General features: G+C 41.3%; 1 pseudogene; it reads right to left on the reverse strand.

Annotated features, from left to right (window-relative positions):
- Positions 1-5,359: 5,359 nt before the first annotated feature.
- Positions 5,360-16,979, reverse strand: LOC135363554 (zinc finger protein 239-like; annotated as a pseudogene).
- Positions 16,980-17,639: the final 660 nt, after the last annotated feature.

The following is a 17,639-nucleotide window of genomic DNA, read 5'->3' on the forward strand; positions in this document are numbered from 1 at the left end:
GGAGGAGCGTCTAGAGAAAAGTCAGAAATGATTTCAAGAAGGAGAGAAGTAACTCTTTAGGGATCCCCTGAAATATACTCCTATAATTAGGAGGGCAGGGCTGGATGCAGAGGGGCCAAGACTGCTGCCTTGAGGTTCCTGGGCCCCAAATCCAGGGGTAAGCTGAGGGCTCCACGCTTCTGTCTGCAGCCACAGGGACATTCTGTATCCTGTGGAGCTCTCCCAGCTCCGAGTTTATTTCTCCTTCCATCATAGGGCACATGTCACCTCAGGATTCCGGTTCTTTAGCTGGTGTCATCTTTTTCAATTAAGATACAATTCACATTCCGTAAAATTCGCCCTTTTTTGGTGAAAAAATTCATTTTTTTTTAGTATATTCACAAGCCTCTGTTAGCATCATCACTAATTACAGAACATTTTTATCATCCCCCAAGAAACCCTGTGCCCATTAGTAGTCATTCGCTATTCCCCCCTCCTCCCAGTCCCTGGTAACCACTCTGTCTCTGTGGACCTGCCTATCTGGACATAACATGGTATGTATCTTCTGTGTCTGGCATCTTTCACTTAATATAATGCTTTCAAGCCTCATCAGTATAGGAGAACATACCCAGCATTTCACTTTTTTAAAAATTTTATTTATCTGAGAGCGAGAGAGCACAAGCAGGGGGAATGGCAGGCAGAGGGAGAGGGAGAAGCAGGCCCCCTGCAGAGCAGGAAGCCCGACCCTGGGGCTCGATCCCAGGACCCTGGGATCATGACCCAAGCTAAAGGCAGTCGCTTAACCAACCGAGCCACCCAGGCGCCCCTCAGCATTTCATTCTTGTTTTAATAGCTGAGTTAACATTCCATTGTATGAATATGGCACATTTTGCTGATTCATTCATCAGTTTATGGACATTTAGGTTGTTTCCACTTTTTGGTTCTATGAAACTGTTAAGAACACTCACATATACATTTTTCTGTGAATGTGTGTTCTCAATTATGGATATGTCAGTAGAAACTGAATTGCTGAGTATATGGCAACTATCTTTTTGAGAGACTGCCAGTCTGCTTTCCAAATCAGCTGCAGCATTTTACATTCCTACCTGGAGTGCATGAGAGTTCCGGTTTTTCCATGTCCTCTCACTTGCTCACCATCTGTCTTGTATCAGCCATCCCACCGGCAGCACGGAGGTATCTCACTGTAAGTTCTGATTTGCATTTCCCAAATAAATAGCTGAGCATCTTCTTGTATTCTTACTGGTCACTTTTAGATTGGAAAAAGATCTATTCAAGTTTTTTTGCCTGTTTTTAAATTTGGATTATTATTTCAACGGTTTTTGAGTTGTAAGAATTCTTTACACATTCTGGATACTATGCTCTCTTCAGATCTTTGATTTGCAATTATTTTCTCCCATTGTGTGGGAACTCTTTCAACTTTGTTAGTGTCCTCTGAAGCACAAACATTTTCATTTTGATGAACCCAATTTGTCTATTTTTTTCTTTGGTTGCACGTGCTTTTGGTATTGCCTAATCCAAGAACACAAATATTTGCATATATATTTATTTATTTAATTTTTTAGTAATCTTTACACCCAACTTGAACTCATCACTCTGAGATAAAGTCACACACTATTCTGAGCCAGCCAGGTGCCCCCAAGAACACAAATACTTATGTCTTTGTTTTCTCTCAAGAGTCTTGTGATGTTAGCTCTTATATTTAGCTATTTTACCCATTTGAGGTTTTTTTTTTAATATGTTAGAGAGGGGTACCATTTCTTTTCTTTTTATGTGGATGCCCAGTTGCTCCAGTACCATTTGTTAAAGTAACTGTATCTCCCATTGAATATTCTTGGCACCATCGTCAAAAATAAATTGACTTAAGTATGAGGATTTATTCCTGAACTCTCAATTCTAGTCCACTTATCTAAAACTCTATTCTTATTCTAGTACTATAGTCATGATCAATGTACTTTGTGTTAAGATCTGAAAGTGAGACATGTGAATACTCAATTTAATTTTTCCTTTCAAGGTTATTTTATTTATTCTGGGTCCTTGCACTTCCACATACATTTTATGGTCGGCTGGATTTGTGATTCAGATTACACCGAATCTGCAGGTCAATTTGGGAGTACTGCCATCTCATATTAAGTCTTCAAATCCATAATCACTTTCATTCCATAAGCACTTTTTTATGGTATATTTCATTTCTTTCAAAATATTTTGTTGTTTTCAGAGTACAGATCTACCCATGTTAAATATATTTTCAGTATTTTATTCTTTTTGGTGCTATTAAATATTTTCTACTCTCTAGGATCCTATTCTGGATCATACATTGCTTTTTGCTGTCTTATCTTGATACTTTCCTGTGTTCTAGAACACGTTTCAGTGTTGTCTTCCATGAAATCGTCATTTTTGTAGAGTTTGAGCCAGTTGTTTACCACAATTCCCCAAAATGGTATTTCCTTCTGTTTTCTTATTGTGAGATTTAGTTCATGTATTATCTTTCTTTTTTTTTTTTCTTTCATTTTTCAGGAACACTACACAGTGGTGTTTGGTCTTTCTCAGTGATTCACACCAGGAGCTACAGGATGTCAATGCTTTTCATTATGATGTTAACTTTTTCATGGATGGCAAAAACTTCAATTACATGCTTAAACTGTTTACCTAACGTTAACCTTTCACTAAAGAGTGTTTCATTTCCCTCCACATATAGAGGCATGCATGTGTATGAGTATGTTCATCTTTCAATGTGCTAAAAATCCATTATTTTTATTCTTTATTTTGATGATATGGTTGTCCCAAATGTGGCCAAAGGGGCCGCTCTGATCTGCCCCGTTTCCTTTTCACCTGTCTACCTCTCCTTTTGTGAGTACTTCCTTACTTTTCAGCAAAAGATACCTTAGATACTTTCCCTCCTCAATACCAATTGTGTATTTCCCTGCCTCAATCAGCCCTTGCTCCAAGGAAGCCTAGTTCCTATTATTGAGAATGAAATTTAGAAACCAGTATTTGAGTGGTATTTGTCATTGCAACTGAGGTGCCCCTGCTTCTAGGCCCTTTCAGAGGACAGGATCAGGAAGCACAAGCACACACATCATTAATTCATGTTAATTAAGACTATTTCCAACCCAACATCCTGAGACTTATCTTCTCCTTCCTCAAGTATTTGTGTCTCCATTTTCCAATACCAAGTAAAACTTTGGCTGAACAACCTAAATATATTTAACCACATACTCAGTCATACGATACACAAAAATACTTCAAAAATTACTACACTCACACCACTGCAAAAAAAAAAAAAATCAAGTAGGCATAAGGATAATTTGCAAATATTTTTGTATTTCACTTAAGTGTATATAGTAAAAACAATGTGTTAAAAAATTACTTGAATTTATTTTGTGATTATGGTAGTTATTTGATATAAAGTTAGGCCCATTTGTTTTTTCATTTTTTTCCCCACTTATTCTTGTTGACTTTAATTTCATTGTTGTGTACACCAAGTGTTCCCAAACCAAAACCATCCATAGGGTATTCTCAGAAAGCATCCTCCTCCTACCACTTCCTCAATACTCCTCTCCACTCCCTGGAGGTTACATTTATTGCTTATTCTCCCTTTGCTTTTTCAAGGCCAGCAGCAGACTGTCTCTGGTTTCACATCTGACATCCTCTGTTTCTGACCTGCAGATCCTCTTGAAAATGGCTCACCTGATTAGGTTATGCTTATTCTGGAAAAACTCCCCTGTGATTATCTGACAATTAACCAATTAGGGACCTTAATGACATCAGGAAAACCCCTTCACCATTGCCATATAATGAGGAGAATGATATTCCATCACATCCAAAGGTTCAGAACAGAAGCAAAGGGAGGAAATTATCAGGTGTGAACCCTTTATAAAGGATATAATCTTGGGGGCAAACTTAGAATATTGCCTAGCAAAATTACCCAGAGAGTCTGAGGTTCTAATTTATATGGAATAACTGCTTGGAGGTTTAAAGAAAGCACTGGGAGAGAAGAAAAAGTCTTAGATTCCACCCACACCCTCTACCATGGTCCCAACCCCTCATCTCAATCAGGACTCCTATGTCCCCTCAGTGTACCCCGTATTCCCCTATCCTGTCCTTTAACCTACATTAACCCTCCTTAGCTGAACCCTCTTCCTGAGGCCTGTGCACATCCTGGATCACCAGTACCTGTCCCAAAGCCCTGTTCTTCTTCTGCTCAGGTCACTTCGGGTGGTCTGGCCTCTCTATGACCTTGAGTCCACCTCCACATGCCCCCTTCTGCCTCCTCATTAAGTAATTTGGCTCCTATTCCTTTCCCTCCTTTCTGCTTTTGTCAATCCCTAAGGTCACCAAATGCTTCCTTCAATCTATCCCTGCTCCAACATCACATGTGCCTCAGATGCCAGCCATGTACTTGCCTCCTCCCCCACATGCACTCATTTCTCCCTCTGCCCCATTTTTTCCCTACTCCAATGGGGCCCTAGTCTTCAGGCTTCCCATTCCCCATCTTTCCCTCGCACCTGTTCAGATAGGAATGATTGTGGCTGTGCAACTAGGAAAATGTGAACAGTTTGGACATTTTAAAAAGAGGAGTATTATTTTAACATGGGACTTTATTCATAAACCAAATGTTTATTCTTCCATGTTTGTATTAATTTATACCATAGATGTGTATGTTTAAACACTGATATAATATTTAAATCACATTATTTTGTATTATGACCTTCCAGGTTATTTCGGTTATTTTGTGACTGACTCAAATCTCTATAATTATGGTTAAAGCTGCATAAAAATATAAACTGAACAACATTATTAGACTTTTGAGGAATAACCTTTACTGATTTCAAGTACTAATCTATTGAAATAATTTAATGTTTTATCAATTGTTACAAATTCTTCACTAAACATTCCCGGATCACAGCACAAATCTACAAATCTCTATTTTCATCTTACATTATTTATAATAGGTCATTTGGCAAAGTCCTGAACACTCTGAAGTGTGGATTTCAGGACTCTCGATAGAGTTTATAGTTTCTGCTGTAGAGTTTGCTCATGGTGCTTAAAGGGTAAATTATAAATGAAGGCATGCTATGAAGGTGCGGGACTGTACACATACAATTTCTCCCTATGTGAGCCCTCTGGTGTCTGTTAGAGCAGAATCTGAAGACCATTTTTCCTTACATTTATAATATGTGTTCTTTCATGTGGACTAAGGTCAGAGACTGATGAAGGCTTTTCCATTCTATGTGATTATTTTAACTAAAGGGTAAGACATTTAGCGAGCATTCTGGACACATTCATTTCGTATACAGGGCTCTTCTCTGGTATAAAATTGCTCATGCTCTTTAAAGCTGGAGTTTTGACTAAAAATTTCCTATGGTTTTTCTTCAGTGTGACTTCTTTTACGTTGACTAAAGGAAGAAGGATAATAGAAACCTTTTCCACATTTATCACAGATGTAGGATTTCTCTCCCTTGTGATTTCTTTTGTGTGAATATAAATTAGCATTTTGGCTGAAGTGTTTCCCACATTCATTACATTTACAAGGTTTCTCTCTGGTATGTGTTCTTTGGTGTACATACAAACTGAGTGCTCCGATGGAATCCCTTCCCACATTCATTACATTTATAGGGTTTCTCTCCTGTGTGAGTTCTCTGGTGTGAATGTAAGTTAGTGCTTTGCCTGAAGTGTTTCCCACATTCATGACATTCAGAAAGTTTCTCTCCAGTGTGAGTTCTCTGGTGTATATAAAGCTGAGTGCTCCGATGGAATCTTTCCCCACATTCCTTACATTTATAAGGTTTCTCTCCTGTGTGGATTCTTTGGTGTGAGTGAAAAATAGCCTTCTGGATGAAGCATTTCCCATATTCACTACATTTGTAGTTTTTCTCCAGTGTGTGTCCTTTTGTGTATAGAAAGCTGAGTGCTCTGGTGGAACTCCTTCCCACATTCCTTACTTTTTTAGAGTTCCCTCTGTGTGAGTTAGCACATGTTGGATAACTGTGGATGTGTACGTGAAAACCTCCCCATATTCATTATATTCATAGGCATCCTTTCCAGTGTGAGATCTCTGCTGTTTGAAGGAGATGAGAGGCTGTTAAAGAATTTCTCATATGCATTAATTTCACTACATGACTCCCTACTTTGATCATGCAGTGAACATCTCCTGTTAGCATCTTCCCTGTTTACACATGCCATGCATGTTATTTTCTACAATACAAAGAGATTTCCTTTTTCATAACACCTCAACTGCAGAACTATCAGATTTACTTGAAAGACTTCATTAGTTTCATAGACTAGATGCATGAGCCATGTTTATGTGGCTGTCCTTTTATAAGAATGCAGGTGATAGCTTTGAGCAACATCTTGATGTTCTCCCTAATTCAAACCACCCAAAGCTTTCTGCTGAGGCAGCATTTATGCCCAACTGAAATCACAGTCCTGTGCTGTGTTCTAAAATATGTTGGCTCCCATGTTTTTACTGTTGAGGAAGGGTTCACCTCCTTGAAACTTACCATTGACATGCAATTAGATGGGTCCTTTCTGCAGATGTCTTCTTGTCTCTTAAGGCCACTTTTCCTGTCTAAAGTAATGTAAACAAAATGAACTGCTAGTGTGCATGAGAGGATGAAAACTCTGAAAATATGCAAGGCCTGTGTACATTTCAAATACTGACCCTTACACAGGGGAAAAATGTGAAAAGAAGGAATGTATCAGTGAGTTGAAATATATTTCAAGAAAGTGAAAATTATGAAGTGTTTTCAGGATTGAAATAAGATGTCTGCTGCTGACATTCCCCTGGTCCTGCTCTCCCCATAACAGGATCTTCCTGGCACTGTGCACACACAACCTGGAGCTTACCTGGATTCAGGCCTTGGGGAAATCCTCTTCCCTCCCTCCACAGCTCCACTCCTTGTTCCAACTGGGAAATCACATCTGATTTGCAGAGATGATACCCTGTTTTGGGGGAGTAAAAGGTGTTTCGATTTTAGATTCTATGCAGAGAAACATGAATGCTCTTTAATTTCAGGGCAGAATACCAAGGAAAAACAAGGTGAATAGTGAAGGAGAGCCCAGGGAAGAGCACCTTGAACACTGAAAATAGTAAAGTCCTTCACCAGGGCAGAAAGAACATCCTGACACTATGCCAACCCAGGTAGATTTTCTTGTTGTTGATGTGCAGGACCAAGGTCAAAGACAGAGTGAACAATCTTTAGTGTTTTCAACAAAGAAGTAATTATATGTTTCCACAGTAGGCTGATACTAATTTTTTAAAAAATTAAGTACACAGAAACTGCACCAGAACACTTGATTTCTCTTTAGAAATAAATAGGTATAATTTGCACAAATGGATCTTTAATTGCCAGTTGAGTACAGAGAGCAGAATAGTTATTTAGCAATATTTAGTGCTTTCATTCATTTAAAATATTCATGGAATTCCCAGCACAGTCCTGGGCATGGGAGGTCCAGAAGCAAGAAAGACATGAAAGAGGGGTCAGGAAAACTATATACTCTTTTGGGGTGACAAAATATGTGTAAGTAAATAAATGAAGTGAATTCAAGTAGTTTTAAGAACCATGAAAGAATTTGAATGAGGGCTGAGAGGGGAGGGGGGATATGTGAAAGCTGGATACTTGCTGAATAAATACATTAATGTTCACAGACTCACCCACAGAGACCAGATGACTGATGTTCTCCAGCATGACATCTCTGTACAGCTTTCTCTGGGATGTGTCCAGCAGGGCCCACTCTTCCTGGGTGAAGTCTACAGCTATATCCTTGAAGGTCACTGATTCCTAAAACATGAGACATTTTGATGCAGCCAGGGCCTTCCCTACCAAGAGCCGTGGGAGTATACTAGACGTGACGATGCTGAGGATGGCTTGCTGTATACACAGAAGGCTCAAACCCTGCCTGGGGTCCCAGTCAAAAGTTTCTCTACGCTGCCTTATCATGTGTCTTTCACATAGACTCACAGAAATATACACACTTTGTAAACATAACTCCATTATAAATGATTATCTCATGAGGTGTGGTGGAAATACCCAGGACATGGCACTGCCCAACTTCCTGCAGGACTGAATGGGGCTCGTACACGACTTGGATAAGCAAGTGTGGCCTTGCCAATCTCTACACAACACACATGTTCATGATAAGACTTAAGACATATAGGGGCACCTGGGTGGCTCAGTCGTTAAGCATCTGCCTTCTGCTCAGGTCATGATCCTGGGGTCCTGGGATCGGGCCCCATATAGGGCTCCCTGCTCGGCGGGGAGCCTGCTTCTCCCTCTCCTACTCCCCCTGCTTGTGTTCCCTCTCTCACTGTATCTCTCTCTGTCAAATAAATAAATAAAATCTTAAAAAAAAAAAAAAGACTTAAGACATACAGTCCAGAAGCAAAACTCCAGGGGCCCTAAGACTGCTGTACGTAAGGAATTTTCTAGCCTGCCCCTCCATTTCAATCTTCTTGGGCACCTCCAAGTACTGCTTATCACTATCATCAGCCTCTCAATTAAACCTGATCTTTCCAGTCCTGCAAAATTTGCTACAGGACCCTAGGTTTTATTCCATTATAATCCTTCTCAATGCACTGCCCACATTAGGAAAACAATACTCAGCAGACATTTGTTTTCAAATTTGAACAAAGTTTAATTACAAAGAGGGAAATTGAGTTGTTGGGAATAAGAGTGGTAAGGAGAATTTTTATTTAAGTTATTAAAATGCTCAAGCATATTCTATAAAAACTTTAGTAAGTTTAAAATTGGGGAAAATAAATGATTCCTCACTGATCTCTTGCCCCCGACCGCCAGTCTCAATGCTGCAGAGCCCTCCTCTGTAGCATCTAAAACCCTGGATGGACTGAACTCCCCTGAAGGAAGCTCTGTCTCTCCACGGGACTGTAAGCTTTTGCTTGTTCTCATTTCTATCACCTGTGCTCACCACAGGCCTAAACCCACTGCAGACACTAACCTGGTTAATGAGTGAGTCACTTCTCAGCTGGGGCCATGGGAAAGATGAGAAGAAATAACTTTTCTGCAAGGATATCCTTAAGGGGATGGGGGATGGAATAGAGTAATACGGGTATCAGATTATTTCTCGATCAAACCCTGACCTGTCATAAGCCTTCCTGAGTCCTGGTGAAGTGGGACTAACACTAATATCTCATGGAGGCACAAAGAAGATCCAGGCCATGAAGATAAATCTGCTCATCCTCTAGAAAAACAGGTATCGATGCGAAAGAACAAGTCCTACTCACCTGCGGTTGCATTGTCTAGAACTCAGTTGCCCCTTTCTTCCTGTGTATTCTCACCAGGGGACAGTCCAATAACTAAGCAGACAAAGCTGAGGAAAGAAAAAGAACCCATGAGACTTGTCTTTTCCAATATTCCTAGATATACCAATCTTGAATCTGCAAATCTTCCTATGGTAGTGACTCCTGCCCATAGTCCAACTCACATGTACCTGAAGTGTAAATAAAGACAAACAGGGAGCGGGCTCCCCTCTCCAAGAATCAAATCAACAATAAGAAGTCTCTGTCTATTATGCTCATAAAGAAGTTATTAATATCCCCATTAAAAGGACAGCAAAAGCTTAGAGGTGTCATTTAATTAGACTTGGTATTCAGAGGTCCTACTTATTTACATCCCTGGCACCAAAATCTTAGAGGAGAACCTAACTCCTGTCACATGGAAATTCTTGTATTGATAACTCAGGACACCATTTTGGAATTTCATATTTTATCATTTTTGGGTGAAGTCCACTAGCATTGTTTTCCAACACCCACCTCAGCTCATGAATGCCCCATGCTATCCCTCAAGCAACACTTACCCTCAGTCACCTTTGCTCCTCCATATGTGGGATTCAGGCAGCGTTAGTGCCTCAACCCAACTGTATACCTCATGGCCTTGGATATATGGCCTAGCAACCATGGAATCTCTTTAAAGTTGGGCCGGAACATTTCAAAGACCCAACCCTTGCTCAAGTGTTCAGTGACTTTCATCATGTAAGTCTAGTACCTACAATCCCTTGCACAAGAAAGAAGCAGGAGTACATATGTCATAATGCTACACATTAAGGATTGCTACCCAATCCCCACAGAGCAGACAGGCTCATAAAATATAGAGCAAAGAGGTTTAGTTTTAGAGGTAATTTATTGACTTCTTGGTGTCTGGAGTTCCAGTTATTTTTATCAACAAGATTATATTTGCATTTCATAATTTAAGTATATAAAAGAATTTGTTACCTCTACGGTACTATCTCAAACAATGTTTATAAATAAATATACTACATCAACAAACACTGATAATGTGTCAAGAATAGGATATGATTAAAACCCACTGAATTTGAGGACCTGGAAAGAGGAAAAAAAAAAAAAACTACTGGTATTGAGACTCTGTGAGTGGAATTTACATACATGTTGACATACATTGCACTTAATACTGAATAATAATCCTGCCTTTATGGATTACTTACACATTTGAGTGATGTGCACTAGGTTCAAAAAACTATTTATATAACAAAACTACAGGCTAAAAATTGACAGAATTTAAAATTAGCTCTGCCTGTCTCTGAATGTCAAATAACTAAAGAATTTCATCTTGAAGGACACTAGACATCAGAACCAGTTTTACCTGCATATATCTCCAGTCAGATCCATGACCAGAGACTACTCCCTCAAAACCTCCTCCTTTCGGCCTGTTCACACAATTTCTCCCCATATTCAGGATCTCCTACTACACGGGAACCTTTAGTTCAGTGACCCCAATTTCCAAATTCAGCCCCACATCTAATTTCTACTGATCAGTATAACATACACTTACTCATTCCAACACATACACATCAAGACCAACAATTGTAATGCTGCTTAGTCCTTCCCAACATCTGCTAATCAAAACCCCAATCCTAGATGATGCTAATATCTCACCTTCCCCTTGGCTCCATCTGTCACAGCTCAGAATGAAGTATTGAGCTGGTCTAATTACAGAGTCACAAATCTCCCAAAAGCTTTTTCTAAACATCTGGCATCCAACTTTGGCTTAACAATCACTTTGCTATGCTTCATTAATATGTTAATATTCCCTGTGCCTTTCTGGTTTTTTTATTTTTTAAATTATTTTTAAAAAGATTTTATTTATTTATTTGACAAAGAGAGAGACAGCGAGAGAGGGAACACAAGCAGGGGGAGTGGGAGAGGGAGAGGCAGTCTTCCCGCGGAGCAGGGAGCCTGATGCGGGGCACTGGGATCATGACCTGAGCAGAAGGCAGATGCTTAACGAATGAGCCATCCAGGCGCCCCCCTTTTCTAATTTTCTAATCTCACAAATTCTTACCTTTTCCCTTAGTTTTCAAAAATGGTTTCACTTCCTACTGTAGAGATGAACCTGATAATTTGAAGAAATATTTCAGCTCACTTGCAAGAAAACTGTAATTATTCCTGATTTCCAACCCATCAGCATATCTGCTCTTGTAAAAACTGAAAAGTAATCTCTATTCCTAATTAAATCCAACTTCTCCAATTGTATCTCTTTCTTTCCTCCTCCCTCAAATATTTTGTTATTGATTACAAACCAAACTGCTCTTTACCAGTAACCCCTTCATTATTTCCCCATTCATCTCCTTAAACTCATTTAGTCTCTCCATTCCTCTAAGAAAAACCTCCTCTAAACCAATTTATATCTAGTTGCTGACACATGACCTTTTCCCTTCAAAATGAACCTGAAGAAACAGGACATAGTTTCTTCACATTCCCTCACTTTGACTTACAAAAATCACTTATGATTTCCATGTTAATAAATCTTAAGATGAGTTATTCACCCATAATTAAACCCAGTGTTTCTCAGCCTTTTACTTGGAACCAAAGCAGTATTGGCACAGGATCTCCATTTGGGAACTTTCTTTCCTAGGCTTTTCTGATGGCTCAGGTTCCTAACTGCCTTTCAAACAGTCTAGCCACTTCTTCCACGAGTCCTCTGCAAGGTCCTCCTTGCAACAAAAACAAACAGTGTCGCAAGGTTCAGTTGTACCCCTTTTCTCTCCTCTGACAACAGATTACCTCAGAAATCTCACTACACTCACTTGCTTCCATTTCTTCCACCGTTATCTCTCAATCATAAAAACATACCTAGATTCCATTTCTAGGCCGTAATCTCCACCTACGTGTATTATAGGCACTTAACTCTTCCACAATAAAAAGTTCTTCTCTTCTAGTCAAGTCAGATAGCGGTTCTGCCACATGTCCAAGTATTAATCTTTGACACTACTTTTCAGAACCACACAATTAAGCACTGCTGTTCTCTCTACACTGAGCACTATTATCTTTCACTTCCATCCTGATATCTGCATTTATATGGCACTTCATACTCATCAGGTATTAGTCCAAGATTAAATACCATTCTTTAGAGATCCCTCCTTTAAACTACTACCTAAGTTGTTCCTTCTCACCTTGTTGTCTTGAGTAGAACCTTACTTTTTTTCTTCAGATTACTCTTCTAATTTCTCACTAAGCATTTATATCTTTACTCCTTTCTTTATTGACAAGACTACCTGCAGAAAGACCACTTGCAGAATCTTAAGGCAAGGTTCTCTCTGACTATGATTTATGAATTATGAATAAACAGAAATTCCACATCCCCATCACCTAACCTACCCTTAGATGTGGTATTGCAAATGGCCCCCATCATATTAAACAGTCATTTTCATAATTAAAGTTCACTGGCAAAATAAAGGAGGTTGGATCTCACTGGGGAGATTTTTCTTCAGTACTCACCAGAACCTAAGTAGATGGAAAACCTGTGATACTGTGTGGTTATTGAGTGTGCCATCACCAAAGTCCTGAGCTCAGAATTTCATTTATTTTAAGAATAGACATATATTTGTTTTTGGACTTACTTTGACATAGTTGATAACTTCATCAGATTTACAATGCAATGGACAGACCCTGTTTACGTTGGATGTCAATCAAGATAAATATAACCAAGGAATAACTAGTTTAACAAAAAAATTTCCCCTCTAATTAATTAAATAATTTAGATACAATTATGAAAAACAGAGTAATTCCTTAAATCCTGTTGGGCGTTCTAAAAGCATTCAAAGGCCTCATTACTTTGTGGGTTTGGGCCTGTTCTGGCAAGCACTGCAGGGAATTTACAGCAAGATGATCAATATTTTCAAGTGGGTTTAGCCTACAAAATATTCTCAGGCTGCAGCTTTCAGTGTGACAATTCTACTTCTGAGTAACTTACCCAAAGGAAATAGAAACACTAACTCACAAAGATATATATACACTCATATTCACTATAGCATTATTTTTTTTAAGATTTTATTTATTCATTTGAGAGAGACAGAGACAGAGAGAGCACAAGCAGGGGGATAGGCAAAAGGAGAGGGAGAAGCAGACTCTCTGCTGAGCTGGGAGCCCATCATGGGGCTTGATCCCAGGATCTGGAGATCATGACCTGAGCCGAAGGCAGATGCTTAACCATCTGAGCCACCCAGGCGCCCCTATAGCATTATTTACAACAGCCAAGCCATGGAAGCAAACTTAGTGTCCATCGATGGATGCATGGATAAAGAAAATGTGGTATATATACACAAAATGGAACACTAGTCAGCCATAAAAATAAGGAAATCTTGCCATCTGGGATGATGTGGATGAACCTTATGTACATTATACTAAGTGAAATCAGTCAGACAAAGAAAAATACTTTTATGTAGAATCTAAAAACAAAACACAGACCCACAGACACAGAGAACAGACTGGTGGTTGCTAGAGGTGGGGGGCGGGGGGGAGCAAAATGGGTGAAGACTACCAAAGGCACAAACGTGCAGTTATAAAATAAATAAATCCCGGGGATGAAGTACACAGCATGTTGACTATAGTTAAAAATCTTGTATTATATACTTGGATGTTACTAAGAGTACATCTTAAAAGCTCTCATTATAGGGGTGCCTGGGTAACTCAGTTGAGTGCCTGACTCTTAATTTTGGCTCAGGTCATGATCTCAGGGTTGTGAGATTAAGCGTGGCATTATGCTCTGTGCTGGGGGGTGGAGCCTGCTTAAGATATTCTCTCTCCCTCTGCCCCTCCTGCCTAAAAAAGTTCTCAGTATAGAAAAAACTTGTAACTATGTGATCATTTTGCAATATATACAAATATCAAATTATGTTGTACACCTGAAATTAATATATTGTTACTCTATTAAGTAAATAAGGTCTGAGAGGAAGGCAAAAAATTAGCTCTAGTTTTGGCTCATCTCTAACTACTTCTTTGTCTTTGGTTAAATTCCTCAACTCAGAGTGAATCCTTGTTTTCCCCTTACTAGTCAGAACAGGCTATTTTTGCAAGCCTGAGAAGCCCCCTTTTCACCTCTAAAGCTATTCTGCAGACCCTTCTTGGCTGTCGCTGGCACTCGGGGGACAATTCTTCCCCATTCCCTGGGCTCAGGGAATGCACAGCTGATCCATACACTGTTGTGAGAAGTGGCTAATTCAGGAAGCTGCTTTTTTTTTTTTTTTTTTTTGGTTTTCTTTTTTTCTTTTTTTTTTTATTCTTATGTTAATCCCCATACATTACATCATTAGTTTTAGATGAAGTGTTCCATGATTCATTGTTTGTGCACAACACCCAGTGCTCCATGCAGAATGTGCCCTCCTCAATACCCACCACCAGGCTAACCCATCCTCCCACCCCCCTCCCCTCCAGAACCCTGTTTGTTTTTCAGAGTCCATCGTCTCTCATGGTTCGTCTACCCCTCCGATTTCCCCCGCTTCATTCTTCCCCTCCCGCTACCTTCTTCTTCTTCTTCTTTTTTTTTTTTCTTAACATATATTGCATTATTTGTTTCAGAGGTACAGATCTGAGATTCAACAGTCTTGCACAATTCACAGCGTGGAAGCTGCTTTTGACTAATACCTTTCTATGGAGCGCCACCCCACATGAGGTGAAACAAGGTTAAGATACACTTTTAAAAGTAAAGCAAAGATTATGGTCTTTATAGAGCACTTTTGAGCCTTCAGCTGGTCTCCTGTTGCCTGATTTGAACGTATTAAAAAAAAAAAAAACAGATAGAAACACATCGTGACATGTCTGAAATTAAAATGGGGGCTGGGCACGGGAGAAGAAGAGATGTTTCTTCTCATACCTATGATAGAGTCAAGAAGCAGAACACATTGAGGGTTCTGTGGTGCGCATGTTTTAATACAAAAGAAGAGAAAGCCAACCCATCTTGCATCCGTCCACGGACATTCAGGTATGTCTTAAGGGCTGGAAATGAAGAGGTTTAAAAATATTAGGACCTTGGGGCGCCTGGGTGGCTCAGTCGTTAAGCGTCTGCCTTCGGCTCAGGTCCTGATCCCAGGGTCCCGGGATCGAGCCCCGCATCGGGCTCCCTGCTTGGTGGGAAGCCTGCTTCTCCCTCTCCCACTCCCCCTCCTTGTGTTCCCTTTGTTGCTCTGTCAAATAAATAAAAAAATCTTTAAAAAAAAAGAAAAAAGAGGTGGCGCCTGGGTGGCTCAGTCGTTAAGCGTCTGCCTTCGGCTCAGGTCATGATCCCAGGGTCCTGGGATCCAGCCCTGAGTCGGGCTCCCTGCTCAGCGGGAAGCCTGCTTCTCCCTCTCCCACTCCCCCTGCTCGTGTTCCCTCTCTCGCTGTCTCTCTGTCAAAAAATAAATAAAATCTTAAAAATATATATATATATATTAGGACCTCTTGGGTGCCTGGGTGGCTCAGGTGGTTAAGCGTCAGACTCTTGGTTTCGGATCAGGTCATGATCCTGGGGTTGTGAGATCAGGCTCTGTGCTCAGCATGGAGTCTGCTTGTCTCTCTCCCTCTGTGCCCCCCCCTCATAAAAATCTTAAAAAAAAAATAAATCTGTTTAAAAAATTATATAAAAAAAATCAGGACCTCTCATGATAACTGAGCCACAATGTAGAAGTGATTTGAGTATAGGCAGAATGTGTTTTATAACTGATTTTTTAAAAAGTAAAACTTAGGATTTAGACGTCTCAGGTCTTTCTGCAATAAGGGAGAATAAACGATTCTGAAGAAATGTATTTTCATTTTGAGTACAACTGCTCCTTTCGAAATCCGTGTTTTCCTTCCCCGAGTTTTTACCAACATTCCATAAACTCGGAAGTGTTCTAGGCTTGAGAACCCCCGTCACCGGGAGGGCCTACAGAAGACGACCTTTCAGTGGCCTGACCTTGCGTCACAATTATCTACGGCTGTCACCGCGTCACGCGAAGAACGTGCTAACACTTCAGTCTGAAAAGGAGACGCGCTGAGGAGCATCGTTCTACACCCATTAGAGGCGCAGCAACTTCCCTTAAACGCGTGGGAAGTGAAATTATAATACATTCCGATTTGGATGTGAATAAAACACAGCTGTGAGTCTTAACACACCTCCCTTTGATTTTCCAGCACTTTCTCAGCTACTCTCGCTTCCGGATCAAACCACGCACCGCAACGCACACAAGCGGGCGCAGCGGCGGCGCACGCAGGGCCCCTTCCGCCCGCGGCCGGATGTGTCCTCCCCGGGCCCTTCCCGCGCCCCGGGTTCGCCTGAACACCCCAACATTTTGTCCCGTCCCTTCCTCCCCGCTCACGCGGTTCTCTCGCCGAAGCTGCACTGGGGTCTCCCCCCGGCAAAAAAAACAACCCCGAAGCCGCAGAAGTGACCACAGCACGCTACGCTCTCGCCCCCGAAGCCCCTCAATGAACGGGCACTCCTGCAAAGTAAGTCCTGGTGAAACACCCCACGGGAAGGAGTGAGGCACGCGGGGCAGGGCGGAAAACGAGTTTCTTTCTATTTAGTAAAAAACAGCCCTTAGTAGCGGGGAAAAGCCTCCCCTCGGCGGTCCGGGCCGCACAGGGATGTCACTTACCGAAGACGCCGGCCCTGGTTGTGCGCGGCGTCGCCGCCTCCGTCAGTCACGAGGTAACGGCGCTCCGGCTCTCGTGCAGACGCGGCGTCGAGGGCAACGGGCGCGACGCGCATGCGTTCCACGCGGGCCTAAGACGCCGCGTCAGAAAAGGCGGGTCGGCGCGCCGGCGCGCCCCCTGCCGGTCAGCAGGGTGCAGCGCAGGAAGCGCCCAGATTCCTGTGTCCCGGATGAGACCCTGGCAGGTGCCCTCGCAGGTGGAGTGCGAGGCAAGAGCCAAGTGAGGAGACGGCTAGAATGGTCCATGTGTGGTGGGTTGTAGATGGCAACGCTGGTATGAACTATTAAGCTTTGTTTCCCTTAATATAAATGAAGACTGTTCCTTATCCAGATACAGCTCTGTCTCTGTACTGATGAGGGGATGGGTGGGTAGGCACTACTCACGTGTATGTACACAGGGTAGGATGCACATAAATTCCTTCTTGCTGTTAGCCGAGGGTCAAGAAACAAGCCCTCTCTGCAGCAGTTCAGATCTATGGTGGTGTTTTATTGTGTTCACCAATGAAAAAGAAACCATATTCCCCCTACACACACACAACTCCATAGTCCATCCTCGACCCATTCTCTCAACCTAGGCTGTTCAGTCAGTGCCCGGGGTGAACAAGATCAGGAGTCTGATTCCAGGGGATCGTTGTCAACTTTGTCATACTCCCTGAGGACTATGAACCACGTGGGATCCCTTCTCCCGAAGAAACCCAAACCAAAGTCCTAGATCT

This window comes from Mirounga angustirostris, unplaced genomic scaffold (assembly GCF_029215605.1).
Source record: "Mirounga angustirostris isolate CCGP_5_RB_7025 unplaced genomic scaffold, mMirAng1.0.hap1 SCAF_2, whole genome shotgun sequence".
Taxonomy (NCBI): domain Eukaryota; kingdom Metazoa; phylum Chordata; class Mammalia; order Carnivora; family Phocidae; genus Mirounga; species Mirounga angustirostris.